At 40.1% G+C, this 22,775-nt stretch overlaps 1 protein-coding gene across 2 annotated transcripts in view; it reads left to right on the forward strand.

Annotated features, from left to right (window-relative positions):
- LOC133575850 (LHFPL tetraspan subfamily member 2a protein-like) overlaps positions 1–22,775 on the forward strand; it is an 87,542-nt gene that overhangs the window by 12,073 nt on the left and 52,694 nt on the right. For both annotated transcript variants that reach the window (XM_061928726.1, XM_061928727.1), the window contains exon 2: positions 19,466–19,529. The gene's annotated coding sequence lies outside the window, so the exon portion shown is untranslated. The remainder of the gene's footprint in view (positions 1–19,465; positions 19,530–22,775) is intronic.

Here is a 22,775-nt window from a genome sequence, read left to right on the forward strand (position 1 = left end):
GTGCAAAACAGCAGCAGGCGGCCGTGGCCTGGGGGCCGGTTCTGATACTAATCAAATATCATCCCGGGGGCCATAGATAATTAATTTGTGGGCCGGATCTGGCCCGTGGGCCTTGACTTTGACACCACTGATCTAGAGCATGGGTCTGAAACCGGCGGACCACGTGACATTTGAAGCTCACAGGCCCATTTTTGGTGGCCCTCTACTTAACTTCATAGTTAGTCCGAGCACCTTGACGCCTAGTTAAATAGATTATGGCAGTGGTTGTCAAACTTTTTTCACCAAGTACCGTCTCAGAAAACTCTTGGCTCTCCAAGTACGACCATAATAACCAGTATGACAATACATTATCGTAGTAGGCCCAGGTATTCATTAAGAATAAGGCAGAGGTTTTATTTAGCAAGTATATTGTAACATTACACACAGTTTGAACAGTAACACTGTGTTTGAATATACGGAAATAAGACTGGTACACTGCGATAAGGTGGCGACTTGTCTAGGGTGTACCCCGCCTTCCGCCCGAATGCAGCTGAGATAGGCTCCAGCGACCCCCCGTTGCCCCAAAAGGGACAAGCGTTAGAAAATGGATGAATGGATGGAAGACTGGTACATTACAATATTTATTTATGCGATTTTTTTGGCATACCACAGTTTGATAATCACTGGATTATGGCAACCTTAAATCCCACTAGACAGAACACTAACTACAATAACACAATAATGACAGCACCACAAACACACATTCGGCAACACAAAGAGCAACATGCTGTAAGCAAGTGTTTCTTAACTATAGGGCTGGGGCCCATTCTTGGGCCGCGAGCGCCCCCTAAGGGGATACCAAAAAAATTTGTTTCTCAGCTGTTGTCCTTATGGGCTGCAGTGGTACTCAGTTGTAGTACACTTTTTCACCACTTGTAGCAGTAATGACAATCTCAAACAAACAGAAGAAGTCTGAAGCTAAAGTCCATCCATCCATCCAACCATTTTCTACCGCTTGTCCCTATCAGGGTCGCGGGGGGTCGCTGGAGCCTATCTCAGCTGCATTTGGGCGGAAGGCCGGGTGCACCCTGGACAAGTCGCCACCTCATCGAAGGGCCAACACAGATAGACAGTTGATTGGCAACACTAAATTGGCCCTAGTGTGTGAATGTGAAGCTAAAGTCCATCCATCCATCCATTTTCTACCGCTTTTCCCTTTTGGGGTCGCGGGGGGGTGCTGGAGCCTATCTCAGCTGCATTTGGGCGGAAGGCGGGGTACACCCTGGACAAGTCGCCACCTCATCGCAGGGCCAACACAGATAGACAGTTGATTGGCAACACTAAATTGGCCCTAGTGAGTGAATGTGAAGCTAAAGTCACATTACTTAAATCAAGTTTTAAATTTACTAAGCGCAAAAAAATATGACTAAATTGGTGAAGCTGTAGTTTCATATGGACTCTAACTCTATTGACAGTTTAGTAGAGAAACATATTCATTATTAATTTAGTTTATTAATTTTAGCACATGTGTACATTTATTTTGTGTGACAATATTTGTGTGGGCCGCAGGTCCCTCTGTAGTGGGGAACTCAGTTTCAAAATATAAAATCTTTACATTGAATTCTACAATCATGATGACTTGAGGCCCACCATAGATCTGGGTGACTATAGTTGCTGGTAGAAGTAGTTAAATGTAGTCAAGTGTTCAAAATAGTATTATCAAATGAATACTTTGTGCAGCCCAGCCTCACCCAGACTCTACCTCCAGTGGCCCCCAGGGTAAATTGAGTTTAAGACCCCTGATCTAGAGTCTGTATTCAGATTATAATAAAAAATGTGTTAATCCAAATTAGGGTTGTACAGTATACTGGTATTAGTATAGTACCACGATCATGAATCATATTCGGTACTATACCGCCTCTGAAAAGTACAGTGTGGGGAGGCGGGGCCGGCAGACCGACAGCGAGGCGTGCCCCGCCGGAGTCCGTTCCAAGATGGCGGCGAGGAGGCGTGGCCGGCAGTCCAACAGGGAGGCAGGGCACACCGGAGCCCGCTCCAAGATGGCGGCGAGGAGGCGTGGACGACGAGCGAGCAGCGAGGCAGGGCGCGCCGGGAGCGACGCCGCAATCAGGACAAGGTGCGTGGATCGCGCAGCTGCGGACAACATAATTATCCTCTCGCACCGTATAAAAGGGCGGGAGACGTAAACGTTGGGAAGAGAAACGGAGTGAGGAGAAAGAGCCAACAGGAAGCTGATGCTGAGTGAGAGCGACGAAGAGCACGCGAACGACGGCGACGCACACAGTTGGGAAGCTGGAGCGGAGGAGTGAGGAGAGAGAGACTGAGAGCGCAAGGGAGACGACACCGTGACGCTGAAAAGCGAACGGCAGAGCGAGCAGGTGGAGGCGGAGCTGAAAAGCGACCGACCGACGACGAAGATTTGTTGAAAAATAAAAAAGTCTAAACCTGCCCGCAAGATGTCATTCCTTGATGGTCCTTGGAACCCACCCAACAGCTTGTGACTGTCACATACGGTCCGCCACCAAACATTTTTTGGCATCATAGCATTTTATTTTTTTATTTTTTTTATCTATATTTTGTTTATAAACCCAGGAAATATGTCCCTGGACACATGAGGACTTTGAATATGACCAATATATGATCCTGTAACTACTTGGTATCGGATTGATACCCACATAATAACAACAGAAGAATAAATGATTACGACATTTTAACAGAAGTGTAGATAGAACATGTTAAAAGAGAAAGAAAGCAGATATTAACAGTAAACGAATAAGTAGATTAATAATTCATTTTCTACCACTTGTCCTTAATAATTTTGACAAAATAATAGAATGGAAAATGACACAATATGTTACTGCATATGTCAGCAGACTAAATTAGGAGCCTTTGTTTGGTTACTTACTAATAAAAGACATGTTGTCTTGTATGTTCACTATTTTATTTAAGGACAAACTTGCAATAAGAAATATGTTTAATGTACTGTACGATTGTTTTGTTAAATTAAAGCCAATAATGCAATTTTTTGTGTCCATCCATCCATCCATCTTCTTCTGCTTATCCGAGGTCGGGTCGCGGGGACAGCAACCTAAGCAGGAAAGCCCAGACTTCCCTCTCCCCAACCACTTCGTCCAGCTCTTCCCGGGGGATCCCGAGGTGTTCCCAGGCCAGCCGGGAGACATAGTCTTCCCAACGTGTCCTGGGTCTGCCCCGTGGCCTCCTACCGGTCGGACGTGCCCTAAACACCTCCCTAGGGAGGCGTTCGAGTGGCATCCTGACCAGATGCCCGAACCACCTCATCTGGCTCCTCTCGATGTGGAGGAGCAGCGGCTTTACTTTGAGCTCCTCCCGGATGGCAGAGCTTCTCACCCTATCTCTAAGGGAGAGCCCTGCCACCCGGCGGAGGAAACTCATTTCGGCCGCTTGTACCCGTGATCTTGTCCTTTCGGTCATAACCCAAAGCTCATGACCGTAGGTGAGAATGGGAACGTAGATCGACCGGTAAATTGAGAGCTTTGCCTTCCGGCTCAGCTCCTTCTTCACCACAACGGATCGATACAGCGTCCGCATTACTGAAGACGCCGCACCGATCCGCCTGTCGATCTCACGATCCACTCTTCCCCCACTCGTGAACAAGACTCCGAGGTACTTGAACTCCTCCACTTGGGGCAGGGTCTTCTCCGCAACCCGGAGATGGCACTCCACCTTTTTCCGGGCGAGAACCATGGACTCGGACTTGGAGGTGCTGATTCTCATCCCAGTCGCTTCACACTCAGCTACGAACCGATCCAGCGAGAGCTGAAGATCCTGGCCAGATAAAGCCATCAGTACCACATCATCTGCAAAAAGCAGAGACCTAATCCTGCAGCCACCAAACCGGATCCCCTCAACGCCTTGACTGCGCCTAGAAATTCTGTCCATAAAAGTTATGAACAGAATCGGTGACAAAGGGCAGCCTTGGCGGAGTCCAACCCTCACTGGAAACGTATCCGACTTACTGCCGGCAATGCGGACCAAGCTCTGACACTGATCATACAGGGAGCGGACCGCCACAATCAGACAGTCCGATACCCCATACTCTCTGAGCACTCCCCACAGGACTTCCCGAGGGACACGGTCGAATGCCTTCTCCAAGTCCACAAAGCACATGTAGACTGGTTGGGCAAACTCCCATGCACCCTCAAGGACCCTGCCGAGAGTATAGAGCTGGTCCACAGTTCCACGACCAGGACGAAAACCACACTGTTCTTCCTGAATCCGAGGTTCAACTATCCAGCGTAGCCTCCTCTCCAGTACACCTGAATAGACCTTACCGGGAAGGCTGAGGAGTGTGATCCCACGATAGTTAGAACACACCCTCCGGTGTGTTCTAACTATCTGTTCTGTGTGCGTTCTAAGGGGACCACAATTTTTTGTGGTCCCCTTTATTTAGAAAAGTACCGAAAAATATTGAAATAATTTTGGTGCCGGTACCAAAATATTGGTATCGGGACAACACTGATCCAAATCTTTTTGGTTATGTCTCTGTTTTCAAGACCATTATTAAACATATCAATATGGCTCACACGTTTCTACAATGTGATAACAATATTACTAATACTTGGTTAATATTCAAATCAAGAAATGTAAACTGAGTATTGTTGGCGCTTTTTGAATGGTTACGTATCGCATTCCATGGGCGGAATAGTGGCGCTCCCATTGGCTCTGCTGTAAGCGGACTTTTATTTACGTTTTTTTAATATTTCGAATGCATAAAAAAAAAAACATTTGTCGTCATGTCTTTCATAATGATTGTGAATGATAGGCAAACTTTCGAAGAAAAAAAGTGCAGTTCCCCTTTAAGAGTGTGTGGGCTGATTGCTGCAGCAGGGCCAGGTGTGGATAAATGTTTGCCACAATTAAGTGAGTTCCACGGTTTTTCTGACCGTGTACTACGTGCACTATAAGTGGACGGTGTTGTTGCGTGTTTTTGTGTTGGTTTGACGTGAAATCTGGACTAGTGTACGCAGGATTGCTTATCAAAGAAAACAAGAAATTGGGTGTATTTTGTCTTTTATTTCAAATACATGTAAAACACTGAAACTGCCGAACTTGGAACTTTATTGGAACATGCGTCAGCCACAGACTCCTCTTGCAAAGGAAACAATTAGAAATGTTTTTACTGGGAAACCCAACAGGTACTTTAGAGCAGGGGTGTCAAACGTACGGCCCGAGGGATGAGTTTGCTAAGTATAAAAACTAAGGTGGAAATTTTGAATGAAAGAAACTGCTGTTGTAAATGTGTTCACTGGATGTCGCAATAGCATTTCTTTGTATCTTTGTAGACTATGCTACATATATTAAAAAAATAAACCACATGATGTTAGTGCACCAGTCGAGGAAAATGATCAAACTACATAAATAACATCCTGGAATGTGATTTTGATATAATTTTTTTATCTTTATGGATTGAAAATTTGACTGATGAACATGATCACATAATTTATTCAGAAAATATAAATAACGACAAATAAAGTATGTATACTATTAACCACAACAGGTAATTGTAAAAAAACAAAAAACAACAACATTATGATTGTACAATTTCAGAATGTGCTTGTTCTATTTTTAAAGAAAGAAAACAATCTGAAGTTGTCTTTATTTTTAAGTTATCGTGACGTGATTTTACCAGTCCGGCCCACTTGGGAGTAGATTTTTCTCCATTTGGCCCCCGATCTAAAATGAGTTTGACACCCCTGCTTTAGAGTAATTTGACTCAAGTAAAAGTAAATTGTGTTTAAGTACTGAGTAACTGGTAACGTCTGGTTTATTTAATAACTATTTTTTAATGGTACTTGCACTACAACCGTAATTGGTGTGTGAGTTTGCGTGTGTGTTTGTGTACCTACCTATGCGTGTGTGTTTGTCGCGTTCCTGCATGTGTGAGAGACACAGGAGCCCCACCAGAGTCGGTACTACGAAAGATCCAAATTTGACAGTCACATATGACGTTATAACAGGGCTAATGTTAGCATCTGTTCAACTAAAACATAAAACAACGTATACAATTTACTGCAACATGTTTTCTGTAATTGGAAGGGAAAAGCGGTAGAAAATGAATGGATAGATGGAAGTGGAAGTACAAACCCTGTTTCCATATGAGTTGGGAAATTGTGTTAGATGTAAATATAAACGGAATACAATGATTTGCAAATCATTTTCAACCCTTATTCAGTTGAATATGCTACAAAGACAACATATTTGATGTTCAAACTGATACTTTTTTTTTTTTTCCCAAATAATCGTTAACTTTAGAATATGATGCCAGCAACACGTGACAAAGAAGTTGGGAAAGGTGGCAATAAATACTGATAAAGTTGAGGAATGCTCATCAAACACTTATTTGGAACATCCCACAGGTGAACAGGCAAATTGGGAACAGGTGGGTGCCATGATTGGATATAAAAGTAGATTCCATGAAATGCTCAGTCATTCACAAACAAGGATGGGGCGAGGGTCACCACTTTGTCAACAAATGCGTGAGCAAATTGTTGAACAGTTTAAGAAAAACCTTTCTCAACCAGCTATTGCAAGGAATTTAGGGATTTCACCATGTACGGTCCGTAATATCATCAAAGGGTTCAGAGAATCTGGAGAAATCACTGCACGTAAGCAGCTAAGCCTGTGACCTTCGATCCCTCAGGCTGTACTGCATCAACAGGCGACATCAGTGTGTAAAGGATATCACCACATGGGCTCAGGAACACTTCAGAAACCCACTGTCAGTAACTACAGTTGGTCGCTACATCTGTAAGTGCAAGTTAAAACTCTCCTATACAAGGCGAAAACCGTTTATCAACAACACCCAGAAACGCTGTCGGCTTCGCTGGGCCTGAGCTCATCTAAGATGGACTGATACAAGGTGGAAAAGTGTTCTGTGGTCTGACGAGTGCACATTTCAAATTGTTTTTGGAAACTGTGGACATCGTGTCCTCCGGACCAAAGAGGAAAAAAAACATCCGGATTGTTATAGGCGCAAAGTTGAAAAGCCAGCATCTGGGATGGTATGGGGGTGTATTAATGCTCAAGACATGGGTAACTTACACATCTGTGAAGGCGCCATTAATGCTGAAAGGTACATACAGGTTTTGGAGCAACATATGTTGCCATCCAAGCAACGTTACCATGGACGCCCCTGCTTATTTCAGCAAGACAATGCCAAGCCACGTGTTGCATCAACGTGGCTTCATAGTAAAAGAGTGCGGGTACTAGACTGGCCTGCCTGTAGTCCAGACCTGTCTCCCATTGAAAATGTGTGGCGCATTATTAAGCCTAAAATACTACAACGGAGACCCCCGGACTGTTGAACAACTTAAGCTGTACATCAAGCAAGAATGGGAAAGAATTCCACCTGAGAAGCTTAAAAAATGTGTCTCCTCAGTTCCCAAACGTTTACTGAGTGTTGTTAAAAGGAAAGGCCATGTAACACATTGGTGAACATGCCCTTTCCCAACTACTTTGTCACGTGTTGCAGCCATGAAATTCTAAGTTAATTATTATTTGCAAAAAATGAATAAAGTTTATGAGTTTGAACATCAAATATCTTGTCTTTGTAGTGCATTCAATTGAATATGGGTTGAAAATGATTTGCAAATCATTGTATTCCGTTTATATTTACATCTAACACAATTTCCCAACTCATATGGAAACGGGGTTTGTATTGTAGTCTGAATGTGAAGATTTCTACTGACACAGATGACATTGTATGATGTAGAAATAGCAGTTCTTTTGTGTAGTTTGTAAGGTGAACATTGAAGAGTTGTGCTGCCTCTTCATGTCACTTTTTACAATGTGTAGTTTGAATGCGGTCATGTGACTGCCAGGCTACAATTGATGATGAAATGGAGTCAAATGTCACCTTGGATTGGTAAAACAGTGCCCGCTGGAAAAAGTCTCTCCAACAAACCATATGTATTTCTTTGCAAACAGTAATCAATAGATTATGAATGCATTAGGGTTTTTAAATGATACATTTAGTCAGATTAATGACATTTTGGAATTAGGATTAATCATGATTAATCACAGGTGATTACTTGCTTGCATAATTTAAATTAGGTTTAACTCAACATTTATACTCAAATGCAATTTTATTGTCAGAATGTCATCCAGGAACATTTTTAAACAATTTACTGGACTGCATGTCATTTATTTGCCCAATATTTGCTAACAGTTTTATCTAAAGTTCTTTCAGGAAGTACTTTGGATTCTTATTAGGACTAGTTGTTAAAGATCCCTAAATATTCAGCACAACAGTTGAACGGGGTTGGAGATGTCCTCTTGGGTGGGGCGGAATTTGGCAATAATCGCGTGGTGCCACCAGTACGACTCATCGTCTGTTGTGTTCCCTGACGTCTTTAAGTGTTTCGGCCATTTATCACAAGACACCCTCTGCCGAGGTTGGCCCACCACAGGCTGATCAGACCTGGGTGTGTGTCGCATGGTGGCACCACGTGGTTATTTGGCAGCCCATGCTGCATCTCTGCGTTTCAGCCACAGCCAGTGACCGCTCCGTTCTGCTGCGGTGGCAAGTTCTTTGATTGCCTTCCATTGGGCCTGTCCTCTTATCCCTACGTCCTTCAGGAGCCTTGTGTTGGAAATGGCTACACCTCCACTGGCCACACCTTCACGTTCCAGCCCCGTGCCTCTGCTTCAGCTGCTAAATTGGCATATCGCAGCCTCTTCCGTTCCAATGCTTCATCAATGGAATCCTCCCATGGGACCGTTAGCTCAACGATGAAGACACGAAGGCAGGACATGGACCAGAGGACCAGGTCTGGACGCAGTTTGGTTGCCGCAATTTCGGGTGGGAAGGTAAACCTCTGGCTGAGGTCTACCCGCATTTCCCAATTCCGGGCTGCGTTCAGTGGGCCTGAGTCTGGAGGTGATGGCTTGGTCTGCCGTTTCTCTCGGTTGGAGAGGGCAGGACATCATATGTGGCTCTAATGATTAAACTTAGTCTATTAGACTCCATGCTCCATATTTGGAGTAAAATTAGCCAGGGAGCACACCAGTTTGCGTCTCCTCGTTCATTGTTGGACTGATGTATGCTTGCTGCTTGCTTGCTTGCTGGCTCCTCTTCTGTTAGAAGATAGGGGTCCATCGTCCCTAAGAATGATGTGCTCTGTAGTGACTGTACAAGCCAATACGAGCTTTGAAGTTTCTGCCACATATGGGACAGATCAGACCAGGTGGTAATATACATTTTAGCATGACTCTTCTTTCCAGTCTCCTCCTCCTTTTTTCAAGTATCATAGATGTTCTTTTCTCCTCATACTTTGTCACTCCTTCACTGACTGCAGTTCTCCATATTATTCTGTCTTTTGCTAGGTCTTCCCAGTATGTAGTATCTATTTCACATTGTTTCAAAGTCTTCTTTAAGCAATCCTTGTAGCGTTTTCTCTGCCCACCAACATTTATTTTCCCTTCATTTAGCTGACAATACAACATCTGTTTTGGCAGTCTGTCGTCATTCATCTGTACGACATGCCCTGTCCATCGTAGTTGGTATTTAACAATTGTACTCTCTACACTGGGGAGCATGGCCTGTTCAAGTACACTGATGTTTGTTCTCATATCTTGCCACGTAATATTCATCATCTGGCGTAGACATCGCTGTTGAAACCTTTCAAGTGCTGTGATATGCTGTCCATGCCTCTGAACCATATAGCAAAGTTGTTATAACAATTGCTCTGAACACTTTGATTTTTGTATCTAGCCTGATGTCATGATTTTGGAACACTCGAGTCTTAAGCTTTCCAAAGGCTGCAGCAGCTTGCCTGATTCTGTGATTGACTTCTGCATCAATGTTAGCATTTGAAGACATTATACTACCAAGGTATGTGAAGCTTTCTACATTTTCAAGAGCCACTTCTTCTATCTTTATTGCTGGTGGTTGCAGGATGATGTCCTTAGGCGATGGTTGGTAGAGTACTTTACTGACGTATGTAATGATCTGACCACTGACAGTGTAGCAGTTAAGGTAAAAGAGATTGTACGGTCAAAATAAATTGCATGATAAATCTAAGTGTGTTCATTATTAATGCAATATTTTTTGGTGATTAATCACATGAGTTAACCTGTTCATTTTGACAGCCCTAAAATGATATAATGTTGATATGAATACATGAAAAGTGTTGAGCCTTCAATCACTGCAAGACTTTGAACACGTTGAAGAAGCCCTGTGGGCCGTGGAGGTGCTGAAGACCAGCGGGAACCTGGTGACCGCCACCCTGTTATGGGGTAGGATGGTAACCTTCACAGGGGATGTGCTGTCAGGCTAGTCAGTATGTTTAATGGACCTCACACATCTCCTTAATGGCAGTGTGTAATCACCTAATGTGAGCTGGAAGAAGCCTATCAAACGTTACGACAGTACACACTCAAATAACTTTTGCGTGATAGAAGTCCTATCTGCTTCCTTAAACTCTGGAGCTTTGAACTCAGACCTTACAGCCAGTTTGTAAGTTTTTTTCCCCTGTAAGTTTACTTTAGGGTGACACTTTGGAAATTAACTTGCCCGTTGCAGTTGCAGGTAGGCACAGACGAAAAAAAAGAACGATGCAACAGAACACAGGGAAGTTTGACTCATTTGACTGAGCGATGTCTAGGGTAAAATAGCAGCCACAAATCTAATTGTTACATGGTCTATATATGATGTCTATGGCTGTAGGTGTATCATAAACACAAACACTACAGCAGTGCTGCTGTCCTACACCTAAATCCTAGATTATTTTCCTGCATAATCATTACACCGGGCCCCTTTAACGCCGTCTTGACCTTTTTATAACTCTTTGTCTGGATTCTCTGCCCAAACGTTAGCTGAGAGTGAGCACCACAACTCTCACACGTTGAGCTTCCTGTGTTAGTAGTGAACAATGGCGACCGAAGCCACAGATTGTTGTTGAAGATTGTTTTCTTTGTCTTACTTTGGCCAAAAATAGAACAAACACATTCTGAAAATATTACAATAAAAATATAGAAAAAAATACCCGCAGCGGTAAAGTTTAGATCCATGAAGGAAAGAAGAAAGTGAATGAATGTTTATAACTGAATACATTTACATATGCATAAAAATTGGTTTTCTTTTGTATTATTTTTTTTAAATGAATTAAGTAACATTTATGACAACCTTTTTCCAAAACACAATATAGAATGTGAGACATAACAGGATAATGCATACATTTATCATTTGTTTTCAAAACGGTTATAAAAAAGTGGGACCCCAAAAATTTACTGTGGGACCCCATTTTTATGACTTGATGGAGTCCCTGGGACCCCATTTTGAAAATTGGTGTGCTGGGCATGACGTTAAAGTGCATCCGGCAGTGGAGGCTCCTCTATGGGGTCTTGGGGCACTAAGAGGTTAACCCCTTTACTACTGTTACCCCAGGTGGCCCTTGGCAAAGGCCTAGTACCTGACTGCCCCCGAACTAGGGATACGGTGAAGACCTCAACGGTGGAGCAGGTGGAAGACTGTAGATTTAAGAACTACCACAACGGCTGCAGCGGAAAAGGGTCCCCAGTCATCTTGGACTCCATGCCACTGGACCCTGACCCAATTCTGTCAAGGATCGTGTGGTGACTGTCTGTGCACCAGTCTCCCCACGTTAAACTAAGTCACGAGCAGGCATCCTCCATAAAGGGATACACCCCTACCAGGAGGATCGTCATACTCGTTCGAGTGACCGCCGATGATTTAGAAAATTCCTAGCGCCAACACTGATGGAGTATTGGTTTTGATTGATTGATTGAAACTTTTATTAGTAGATTGCACAGTTCAGTACATATTCCGTACAATTGACCACTAAATGGTAACACCCGAATAAGTTCTTCAACTTGTTTAAGTCGGGGTCCACGTAAATCAATTCATGGTACAAATATATACTATCAGCATAATACAGTCATCACACAAGTTAATCATCAGAGTATATACATTGAATTATTTACATTATTTACAATCCGGGGGGTAGGATGAGGAGGGTTTGGTTGATAACAGCATACTTCAGTCATCAACAATTGGGTATTGAAACAGTGTAGGTCTGACTTGGTAGGATATGTACAGCGAGCAGAGAACATAGTGAGTTCAGAAAGCATAAGAACAAGTATATACATTAGAAATACATTTGATTATTTACATTTGGTTATTTACAATCCGGGGAGGTGGGATGTGGAAGGGGGGAGGGTGTTAGTCAAGGGCTGAAGTTGCCTGGAGGTGTTTTAGTGCAGTTTTGAAGGAGGATAGAGATTCACTTATTTTTACACCTGTTGGAAGTGCGTGCAAAACAGCAGCGGGCGGCTGTGGCCTGTGGGCCGGTTCTAAGACTAATCAAATATCATGCCGGGGGCCATAGATCATTCATTGATTTTGATACATAGGTCTTAGAAGGTGAAGCTCTGCATGACGTTGGATCTCCCTGTGCAGCTGGTGCGTTAGGGTAGTATCATGGATAGCTTGATATAGTTCTTTGTTCACGTTGGAGTGCACATTTCGTTAGCTCTTAGCGGCCTCAGAATGGGTGACCACGACTTTAGTTGTCCTAGACTCCTCCACAGCCTCCACATTGCTTTGATTTAAGCCGCTCAATGACTGATTCCCTTTAAACAACATGTACGATTTTTGATGACCTCATCCTAATCCCAATCCATGAAAATCGGCTTTGGCAGACAAATTTCCACATGACAGCTTAAACACGCTCTTGTCATGTTTATGAGTACTTTTTATGGCAGAAAAAGAAGCCGCAGTGCTGGTCCAAAGGTGGCAAAGATAAAAGGCGCTTTTACTCTCCGAGAGCTTTGCAACACAGCACATTACTCATTGACACTGTAAGATGTCAACAGTAAACACTCAGTCCTTCCTTTAGGTACGTCTACACTATCTATTTATAGTGAAATCCAATGCAAGCGCTGTTTCAATACGTAGTCATTTAACAATAAGCAAATTATCAAAATATATTTTCATCAAAACTGAGCAATTTCTGATCGGACTCTTGCATTAGAGTTAGCTAAGCAAAGGTGTACCTAAAGTTGTGGCTGCTAAATGTCTACAATAAAGTGTAGCTAACCTTTTCCAGGGGCGCCATGTTTTCCTGCACATTCAGCAAAGGCAAACGCCAAACTCTTTAGTTGGAATGTTTCATTATTTTCTACTTTTTTTACACTGTGGAATAAAAATAGATACATCAATAGTGACAGTTGCAATCTCCATCCATGCATCCATTTTCTACTGCCTGTCCCACTCCGTCAGTTAACGAGCATTGCGCCAATAATGCAGATTTTTAATGATAAACTCTAAATTTAGTTTGAGTTTTTTCTCCTGCAGAATGAAAAATAATCAATATTTTGTAATTCGGGGCAGCACGGTGAAACAGGGGTTAGTACATGTGCCTCACAATACGAAGGTCCTGAGTAGTCCTGAGTTCAATCCCGGGCTCGGGATCTTTCTGTGTGGAGTTTGCATGTTCTCCCCGTGACTGCGTGGGTTCCCGCCGGGTACTCCGGCTTCCTCCCACCTCCAAAAACATGCACCTGGGGATCGGTTGATTGGTAACACTAAATTGGCCCTAGTGTGTGAATGTGAGTGTGAATGTTGTCTGTCTATATGTATATATATATATACGTATATATTTATATATATATATATATATATATATATATATATATATATATATAAAAGAAATACTTGAATTTCAGTGAATTACACCTATATGTATATATATATATATATGTATGTATGTATATATATATATATATATATATATATATATATATATATATATATATATATGTATATATATGTATATGTATATGTATATATATATATATATATATATATATATATATATATATATATATATATATATATATATATATATATAGATATATATATATATATATGTATATATATATATATATATATATATATATATATATATATATATATATATATATATATATATATATATATATATATATATATATATATATATACATATACATATATATATATATATATATATATATATGTATACTCTTAGGGACGGCGTGGCGAAATTGGTACCGTGGCCGTGCCAGCAATCGGAGGGTTGCTGGTTACTGGGGTTCAATCCCCGCCTTCTACCATCCTAGTCATGTTCGTTGTGTCCTTGGGCAAGACACTTCACCCCTTGCTCCTGATGGCTGCTGGTTAGCGCCTTGCATGGCAGCTCCCGCCATCAGTGTGTGAATGTGTGTGTGAATGGGTAAATGTGGAAATACTGTCAAAACGCTTTGAGTACCTTGAAGGTAGAAAAGCGCTATACAAGTATAACCCATTTATCATTTATTTATTTATTTACCATAATATGTTACGTTAACATACCAGGCACGTTCTCAGTTGGTTATTTATGCCTCATATAACGTACACTTATTCAGCCTTATTCTTTATTTTTTTTAAATTGCCTTTCAAATGTCTATTCTTGGTGTTGGGTTTTATCAAATACTCCAGTGCGACTTATATATGTTTTTTTCCTTCTTTATTATGCATTTTCGGCCGGTGCGACTTATAATCCGGAGCGATTTATACTCCGAAAAATACAGTAATAGAAATAGAAATAGACAAAAAAACAAATGTTCACTGCAGAAAACGTTAGTTCTCAGGACGTAAAGACCCTCTGTAGAACTTACTAACTCACTGTTCAAAATACAACACTCTGGTCTGCAGCTTCTCAGTGACCTAAAAAGCTGGCCAACAATGGCCATAAAACTTGCATCCTTCTGCATTATTTAACACGACGACTGTTGATCATTACATTTATTAGTTATCTTTTAACACATATCTGTTCTTATTTATACACACACACACACACGCACACACACACACACACACACACACACACACACACACACACACACAAGATATGGTTTATTGACCTTCAGCAAAGGGCCGCTGTAGTGTTTTGTCAGTTCTGGGCCGTTCCAGTTTGAGGGGGATTCGAGGTCACACACACACACACACACACGCACGCACGCACACACACGCACGCACATTTTATTGACAGAGTCAAAGTGCAGAAAAACGCCTCTAATCTACAGTTCAGCAAAAGATTCAATCAGGGGTCACACGGTTTTAATGTAAACGTGCATTGTTTTACAAGCTAATGCACAATCATGCATAACGACTACAATATTCAAATTTCCCTGTATTGAATATTGTAATAAATATTTAAAAAATAATGACCAAAAAATCATCAGGTCCTGTGCGCAGTTGGGTGTTCCAACAGGACAATGACCCCAAACACAGGTCAAAAGTGGTAAAGGAATGGCTAAATCAGGCTAGAATTAAGGTTTTAGAATGACCTTCCCAAAGTCCTGACTTAAACGTGTGGACAATGCTGAAGAAACAAGTCCATGTCAGAAAACCAACACATTTAGCTGAACTGCACCAATTTTGTCAAGAGGAGTGGTCAAAAATTCAACCAGAAGCTTGTGGATGGCTATCAAAAGCGCCTTATTGCAGTGAAACTTGCCAAGGGACATGTAACCAAATATTAACATTGCTGTACGTATATTTTTGACCCAGCAGATTTGGTCACATTTTCAGTAGACCCATAATAAATTCATAAAAGAACCAAACTTCATGAATGTTTTTTTGTGACCAACAAGTATGTGCTCCAATCACTCTATCACAAAAAAATAAGAGTTGTAGAAATTATTGGAAACTCAAGACAGCCATGACATTATGTTCTTTACAAGTGTATGTCAACTTTTGACCACGACTGTATCTGCTTGCCTCTTTGACTTATGATTTCCAAACAAGTTGTCCATTAGTTTTTGTGTAAATAAAATCTAATAATCAAATGCATGGATAACTGTGTAAAAATACCACTAGGCCATGATACAATAATATTCATATAGTGGCTGTTACAAGCGGTCCACTGAAGGCAGCCATAACTGCAATGTGGCCCTATTAGTAGTTGTATTAGTAATTGTATTTAATAATAATTGTAATACGTTTTAATGATTATATTAATTGATCCGATAGAAAAACATATTGTATAGGATATTTAGATAGATAGATAGATGGGTAGGTAGGTAGGTAGGTAGGTAGGTAGATAGATAGATAGATAGTACTTTATTGATTCCTTCAGGAGAGTTCTCTCAGGAAAATGAAAATTCCAGCAGCAGTGTACAGAATTGAGATCGAATAATAATAATAATAAATGGAAACAAAATAGAAAAATATTACAATAGAATACAAAATAATGCATCCAGCGGGGCATCACAACAAAATTAGGCATAATAATGTGTTAATTCCACGACTGTATATATCGGTATCGGTTGATATCGGAATCGGTAATTAATAGTTGGACAATATCGGAATATCGGATATCGGCAAAAAAGCCATTATCGGACATCTCTAGTATAGTATGTGTTCCTCATTATTCTTAATTTTTAATACATCCATTTGGAACTGGCAAAGTATTAAATCCCTGTTCGTCCTAAAGCAAAACGGTGACATATAACTTACAAAAAAAGGCTTTAAAAGTTGTTTAAACAAGCGATTGGCGGACTCCTTTACTTCCTGTTTGTCGTTGTGTTTGCACATCAACACGGCAGATGTTGGTGACCTTTAGCATGTGCACAATGAGTTAACACAACAGCATCACAGCAGTGTGAGTGATGTGCACTTTCTCCCCTGGTGCTGTTGGCTCATCTCATATCTCCGAGGAAAGGAAGTTTGTGATTGCTATTTATCATCATTGTGTTTTCCTGTAGGGTGTAAATGCATGCGTCCCTCTTGTGCACCTGGAGCATGTTTGTATGTGGCAAGTGTGTAACTTTAGAGGCCACTGTGGAGTTTGAAGGGCCATGAGCGGCGACACTGATATGGTCTTTAACACTACTCTGTTAGCGGGGGACCTCTGCAGCAGCACATATTGCATCACATGGACTGACCCCATGATGGTTCACGTAATAGACTACTAGACAATCAGCATTTTTTTTTTTTTATTCTCCGTAAGCTCATAAATTTTAAACTTTTGTTAATGTACAACACTTTTTATGTACATGTAACCTACTTTTTTTTTTTTTTTGCTCTGCTGTTTTACTTCACCAGTGATTCCACAGGCTGATACCCTGATGTACGAAAGGTGGAATAAGGTCACATTTGAAAGGCAACAATGACAGCAAAAGTTTTTTTAGTCAAACTTTTAACTTGAAAACATCTTAACGGTTCTCTTTTTTAATGTAGGTATTTAACACCCTAATATTACGACTTAATTACAAATTGTTCTCATATTACAATTATATATATATATTACAAATACATATATTGGTGGCAGCGGGGGTGTATTTTGTAGCGTCCCGGAAGAGTTAGTGCTGCAAAGGATTCTGGGTATTTGTTCTGTTGTGTTTATGTTGTGTTACGGTGCGGATGTTCTCCCGAAATGTGTTTGTCATTCTTGTTTGGTGTGGATTCACAGTGTGCCGTATATTTGTAACAGTGCTAAAGTTGTTTATACGGCCACCCTCAGTGTGACTTGTATGGCTGTTGATTAAGTATGTCTGGCATTCACGTGTGTGTGCGTACAGAAGCCGCACATATCTTATGATTGGGCCGGCACGCTGTTGGAATTGATGAAAAGCGGACGTGACGACAGCTCGTAGAGGACGTTAAAGGCAGTGCCTTTAAGGCACGCCCCCCAAGACTGTGGTCCGGGTGGACTACGAGATATAATGACTGATGAACACCTTCGTTCTATAATGAAGGTTGCCTCAGCTCAAAGCCTGAGCCCCGACATTAATGAACTAGCATCCAAGAAAAGATGGCAGGTATCTGGCTTGGGCACATCAGATTAGATCAGTGTGTTGCAAACTGAGCAGTTTAAAGTCCTGAATGGTTGGTTTAAAAATATAAAAAAAATATTCCAATTTTATTGTTATAAAATTATAACTTTATTTGCATCAAATAACACATTTTTATCACGACTTAAATACAAAAATAACTGTATATTGGCATTTGCATGACATATGTCTATATTTGCAATAATGGCTGTTGATTAAGTATGTCTGGCATTCACGTGTGTGTGCGTACAGAAGCCGCACATATCTTATGATTGGGCCGGCACGCTGTTGGAATTGATGAAAAGCGGACGTGACGACAGCTCGTAGAGGACGTTAAAGGCTGTGCCTTTAAGGCACGCCCCCAGTCATGTTAAATGTATCCAAAAAAAACATTACTTTGATATTTTATGAAACATGATTTTTTTTAGTATTATTAACACTTCATATTTTTACTTTAATCTAGTATATAACACACACATACTGTATATGTATGTATATATATATATATATATATATATATATATATATATATATATATATATATATATATATATATATATATATATATATATATATATACACACACATATACAGTTGTGGTCAAATGTTGACATACACTTGTAAAGAACAGATAGAGTGATTAGAGCACATACTTGATGGTCACAAAAAACATTCATGAAGTTTGGTTCTTTTATGAATTTATTATGGGTCTACTGAAAATGTGACCAAATCTGCTGGGTCAAAAGTATACATACAGCAATGTTAATATTTGGTTACATGTCCCTTGGCAAGTTTCACTGCAATAAGGCGCTTTTGGTAGCCATCCACAAGCTTCTGGTTGAAATTTTTGACCACTCCTCTTGACAAAATTGGTGCAGTTCAGCTAAATGTGTTGGTTTTCTGACATGGACTTGTTTCTTCAGCATTGTCCACACATTTAAGTCAGGACTTTGGGAAGGCCATTCTAAAACCTTCATTCTAGCCTGATTTAGCCATTCCTTTACCACTTTTGATGTGTGTTTGGGGTCATTGTCCTGTTGAAACAAGTCCATGTCAGAAAACCAACAAATTTAGCTGAACTGCACCAATTTTGTCAAGAGGAGTGGTCAAAAATTCAACCAGAAGCTTGTGGATGTCTACCAAAAGCGCCTTATTGCAGTGAAACTTGCCAAGGGACATGCAACCAAATATTAACATTGCTGTATGTATACTTTTGATTCAGCTGATTTGGACCCATAATAAATTCATAAAAGAACCAAACTTCATGAATGTTTTTTTGTGACCAACAAGGATGTGCTCCAATCACTCTATCATAAAAAAATAAGAGTTGTAGAAATTATTGGAAACTCAAGACAGCCATGACATTATGTTCTTTACAAGTGTATGTAAACTTTTGACCACGACTGTGTATGTATATATATATATATATATATATATATATATATATATATATATATATATATATATATATACCGGTAATTATTACAGAAAAAAAATATTAACATCATAATGGTGATTTAATATTGCAAAATATGGCTTTATTCATATTTTTTTTTCAGCGTGTCTTCGCTTGCTCTGACCAGTAAAATGTTTTGTTTTTTTCTAGTTGTTGCTGCCTTGGACTGGAAGTGACACAGGTGGTGCAGCTCCAAAGGGACCAAAGAGTGAAGGTGAAATAAAAGAATGGATGCATGGATGGATGGAAACAAAGTTGTAGATAGGCAACAAAGAAAGAAAGAAACCAACAGCAGAACAAGGAAAAAAAGTCATTTTGCAGCAAGAAAAGAGTTTGGATCTTGTGAGGAACGCTGATAATGGTTAACTTTTTACTCTCGGCTGATAAAGGTCAGGCTTCTTGCAGGTCACGTGCTCTCTTTGAAAACAACACAACTTAAAGATTGCAACATCCAAACACGAGTTGAAAAAAATTGCATCCCACTGTGCAGCTGCAAACGTCCTCTCTGTGTGTATAAAGTCAATCTAGAGTTAATCTTAATTTTTTAAGGGACAACAGAGTTGTTGCATTCTGTGTGCCGCTGTTTAGCCTCCACGCCCTCGTCTGGGCCAATCACAGCTCATGTTGCACAACAAGCACACTGCCCCTATTTTGCAAATTTGTTGGACAAACAACGCTAAACCGAGAAAATGAGAGATACATGACATAGATCCACCCAAAGACTGATATTGTTGATAACAAGATTCAGTTTTCTCTCTTTCTCTCCTCTTGTTTACTTACTATATTTAGTGCATGTCTCTTTATTTCTCTCAAACAATTGTATGGAATCATTGATAGAAATATTTGTGTTTGCCTAGAACGGGGGTCGGCAACCCGCAGCTCTAGAGCCGCATAGCGTCGGTCTAGTGCAGGGTTGGGAACCTATGGCTCTAGAGCCAGATGTGGCTCTTTTGATGACTGCATCTGGCTCTCAGATAAATCTTAGCTGACATTGCTTAACATGATAAGTAATTAATCATTCCGCTGGTAATCACAGTGTTAAAAATAACGTTCAAAATATAAAACATTCTCATGTATTTTAATCCATCCATCCGTTTTCTATCGCACCTGTTCAAGAAGTCGCATTAATGGTAAGAAGTATTATATTTATTATTGGTTAGCTTTAGAATAACAATGTTATTAAAAAGAATAAGAGACTTATTATACTCTAAAAATGTTGGTCTTACTTAAAAATGCACGCATTTAGTTGTATTCAGTGTTAAAAAATATCATATGGCTCTCACGGAAATACATTTTGAAATATTTGGCTTTCATGGCTCTCTCAGCCAAAAAGGTTCCCGACCCCTGGTCTAGTGGCTCTCTGGAGCTTTTTCAAAAATGTATGAAAAATGGAAAAAAAAAAAGGTTTTAATATGGTTTCTGTAGGAGGACAAACATGACACAAACCTCCCCAATTGTTAGAAATCACGCTGTTTATATTAAACATGCTTCAGGGATTAGAGCATACTTGCCAACCTTGAGACCTCCGATTTCGGGAGGTGGGGAAAGAGGGGGCGTGGTTGGGGGCGTGGTTAAGAGGGGAGGAGTATATTTACAGCTAGAATTCACCAAGTCAAGTATTTCATATATATATATATAAGAAATACTTGACTTTCAGGGAATTCTAGCTATAAATATATATTTATTTTATTATATATATATATATATATATATATATATATATATATATATATATATACATACATACATACATATATAAATATACATACATACATATATAAATACAAGAAATACTTGAATTTCAGTGTTCATTTATTTACACATATACTTGTTGAGTTAAGGGTTGAATTGTCCATCCTTGTTCTATTCTCTGTCACTATTTTTCTAACCATGCTGAACACCCTCTCTGATGATGCATTGCTGTGTGGCACGCACAAAAGTGCTTTCATCAAATGCACTAGATGGCAGTATTGTCCTGTTTAAGAGTGTCACAACATTGCTGTTTACGGCAGACGAACTGCTTTACGGTAGACGAAAACATGACTGCTGTTGTTGTGTGTTGTTAACGCGCTGGGAGGACGTTAATGAAACTGCCTAACAATAAACCCACATAAGAAACCAAGAACTCGCCCTCGATCATTCTACAGTTATAACGTGATTGGGCAGGCACGCCGTTTATATTGTGGGAAAGCGGACTCAGGTCCACATGGACCTGAGTCCGCCTGAATTTCGGGAGATTTTTGGGAGATAAATTGTCCCGGGAGGTTTTCGGGAGAGGCGCTGAATTTCGGGAGTCTCCCGGAAAATCCAGGAGGGTTGACAAGTATGGATTAGAGACTATTTGGCGAGTGCCGTTTTGTACTACTAATTTTGGCGGTCCTTGAACTCATCGTAGTTTGTTTACATGTGCAACTTTGTCCGACTTTCTAAGACACGTGTTTAACGCCACCCCTTTTGTCCACCAAACTTTTACTGTTGTGCGTGAGTGCACGAAGTTGAGCTTTGTTGATGTCATTGACTTGTGCGGAGTGCGAATCAGGCATATTTGGTCACCCCGACTTAAACAAGTTGAAAAACGTATTCGGGTTTTTACCATTTAGTGGTCAATTGTACGAAATATGTACTGTTCTGTGCAATCCACTAATAAAAGTCTCAATCAATCAATCAGTGCATGACTGCAAGCTAATCGATGCTCACATGCTATTTAGGCTAGCTGTATGTACATATTGCATCATTATGCCTCATTTGTAGTTATATTTGAGCTCCTTTCATTTCCTTTAAGTCCTCTTAATTCAATTTATATTTGCATGTCTCATGACACATATTATCTGTATGTAATATTGGCTGCTTTTCCGATAGTTGTTTGTGTGCCATGTTGTTCCAGACCACAGCAAACGTTACCCAGCTTGCAAAGATTGTTATAAAGCCATTAGAAGAAGATAGCCTGCCGTTTCCTTTAACTTGGACACACACATCTATACCTTTGGCCATTCTAAGACAGTCATTTCCAGGCGTTATCTCACCCTCTGAGAAGCCTCCGTTTTACTAATGTTTTCCAATGTTGTAAAAAATGTTTGAATAAATATTACATTTCAACATTTCTGTCAACAAAGATTTGCGTCAGCCTGCGATGCATAGTCATTTTGATAGTAGGCTATTATAGCTAATATAGACACTTTTATTTATATATATTTATATATATATATATATATATATATATATATATATATATATATATATATATATATATATATATATATATATATATATATATATATGTGTGTGTTGACTTCATTATAACACTTATATAAGGCTTTTAATTTTTTGCGGCTCCAGACAGATTTTTTTTTGTATTTTTGGTCCCTTTAACATTTTGGGTTGCCGACCTCTGGCTTAGAATATGTTTCCTGTATTGCATTGTGATTATAATTATGGTCAACAAATTGAGGGGCAACATCGC

Source organism: Nerophis lumbriciformis, linkage group LG33 (assembly GCF_033978685.3).
Source record: "Nerophis lumbriciformis linkage group LG33, RoL_Nlum_v2.1, whole genome shotgun sequence".
In the NCBI taxonomy this organism is placed as follows: Eukaryota; Metazoa; Chordata; class Actinopteri; order Syngnathiformes; family Syngnathidae; genus Nerophis; species Nerophis lumbriciformis.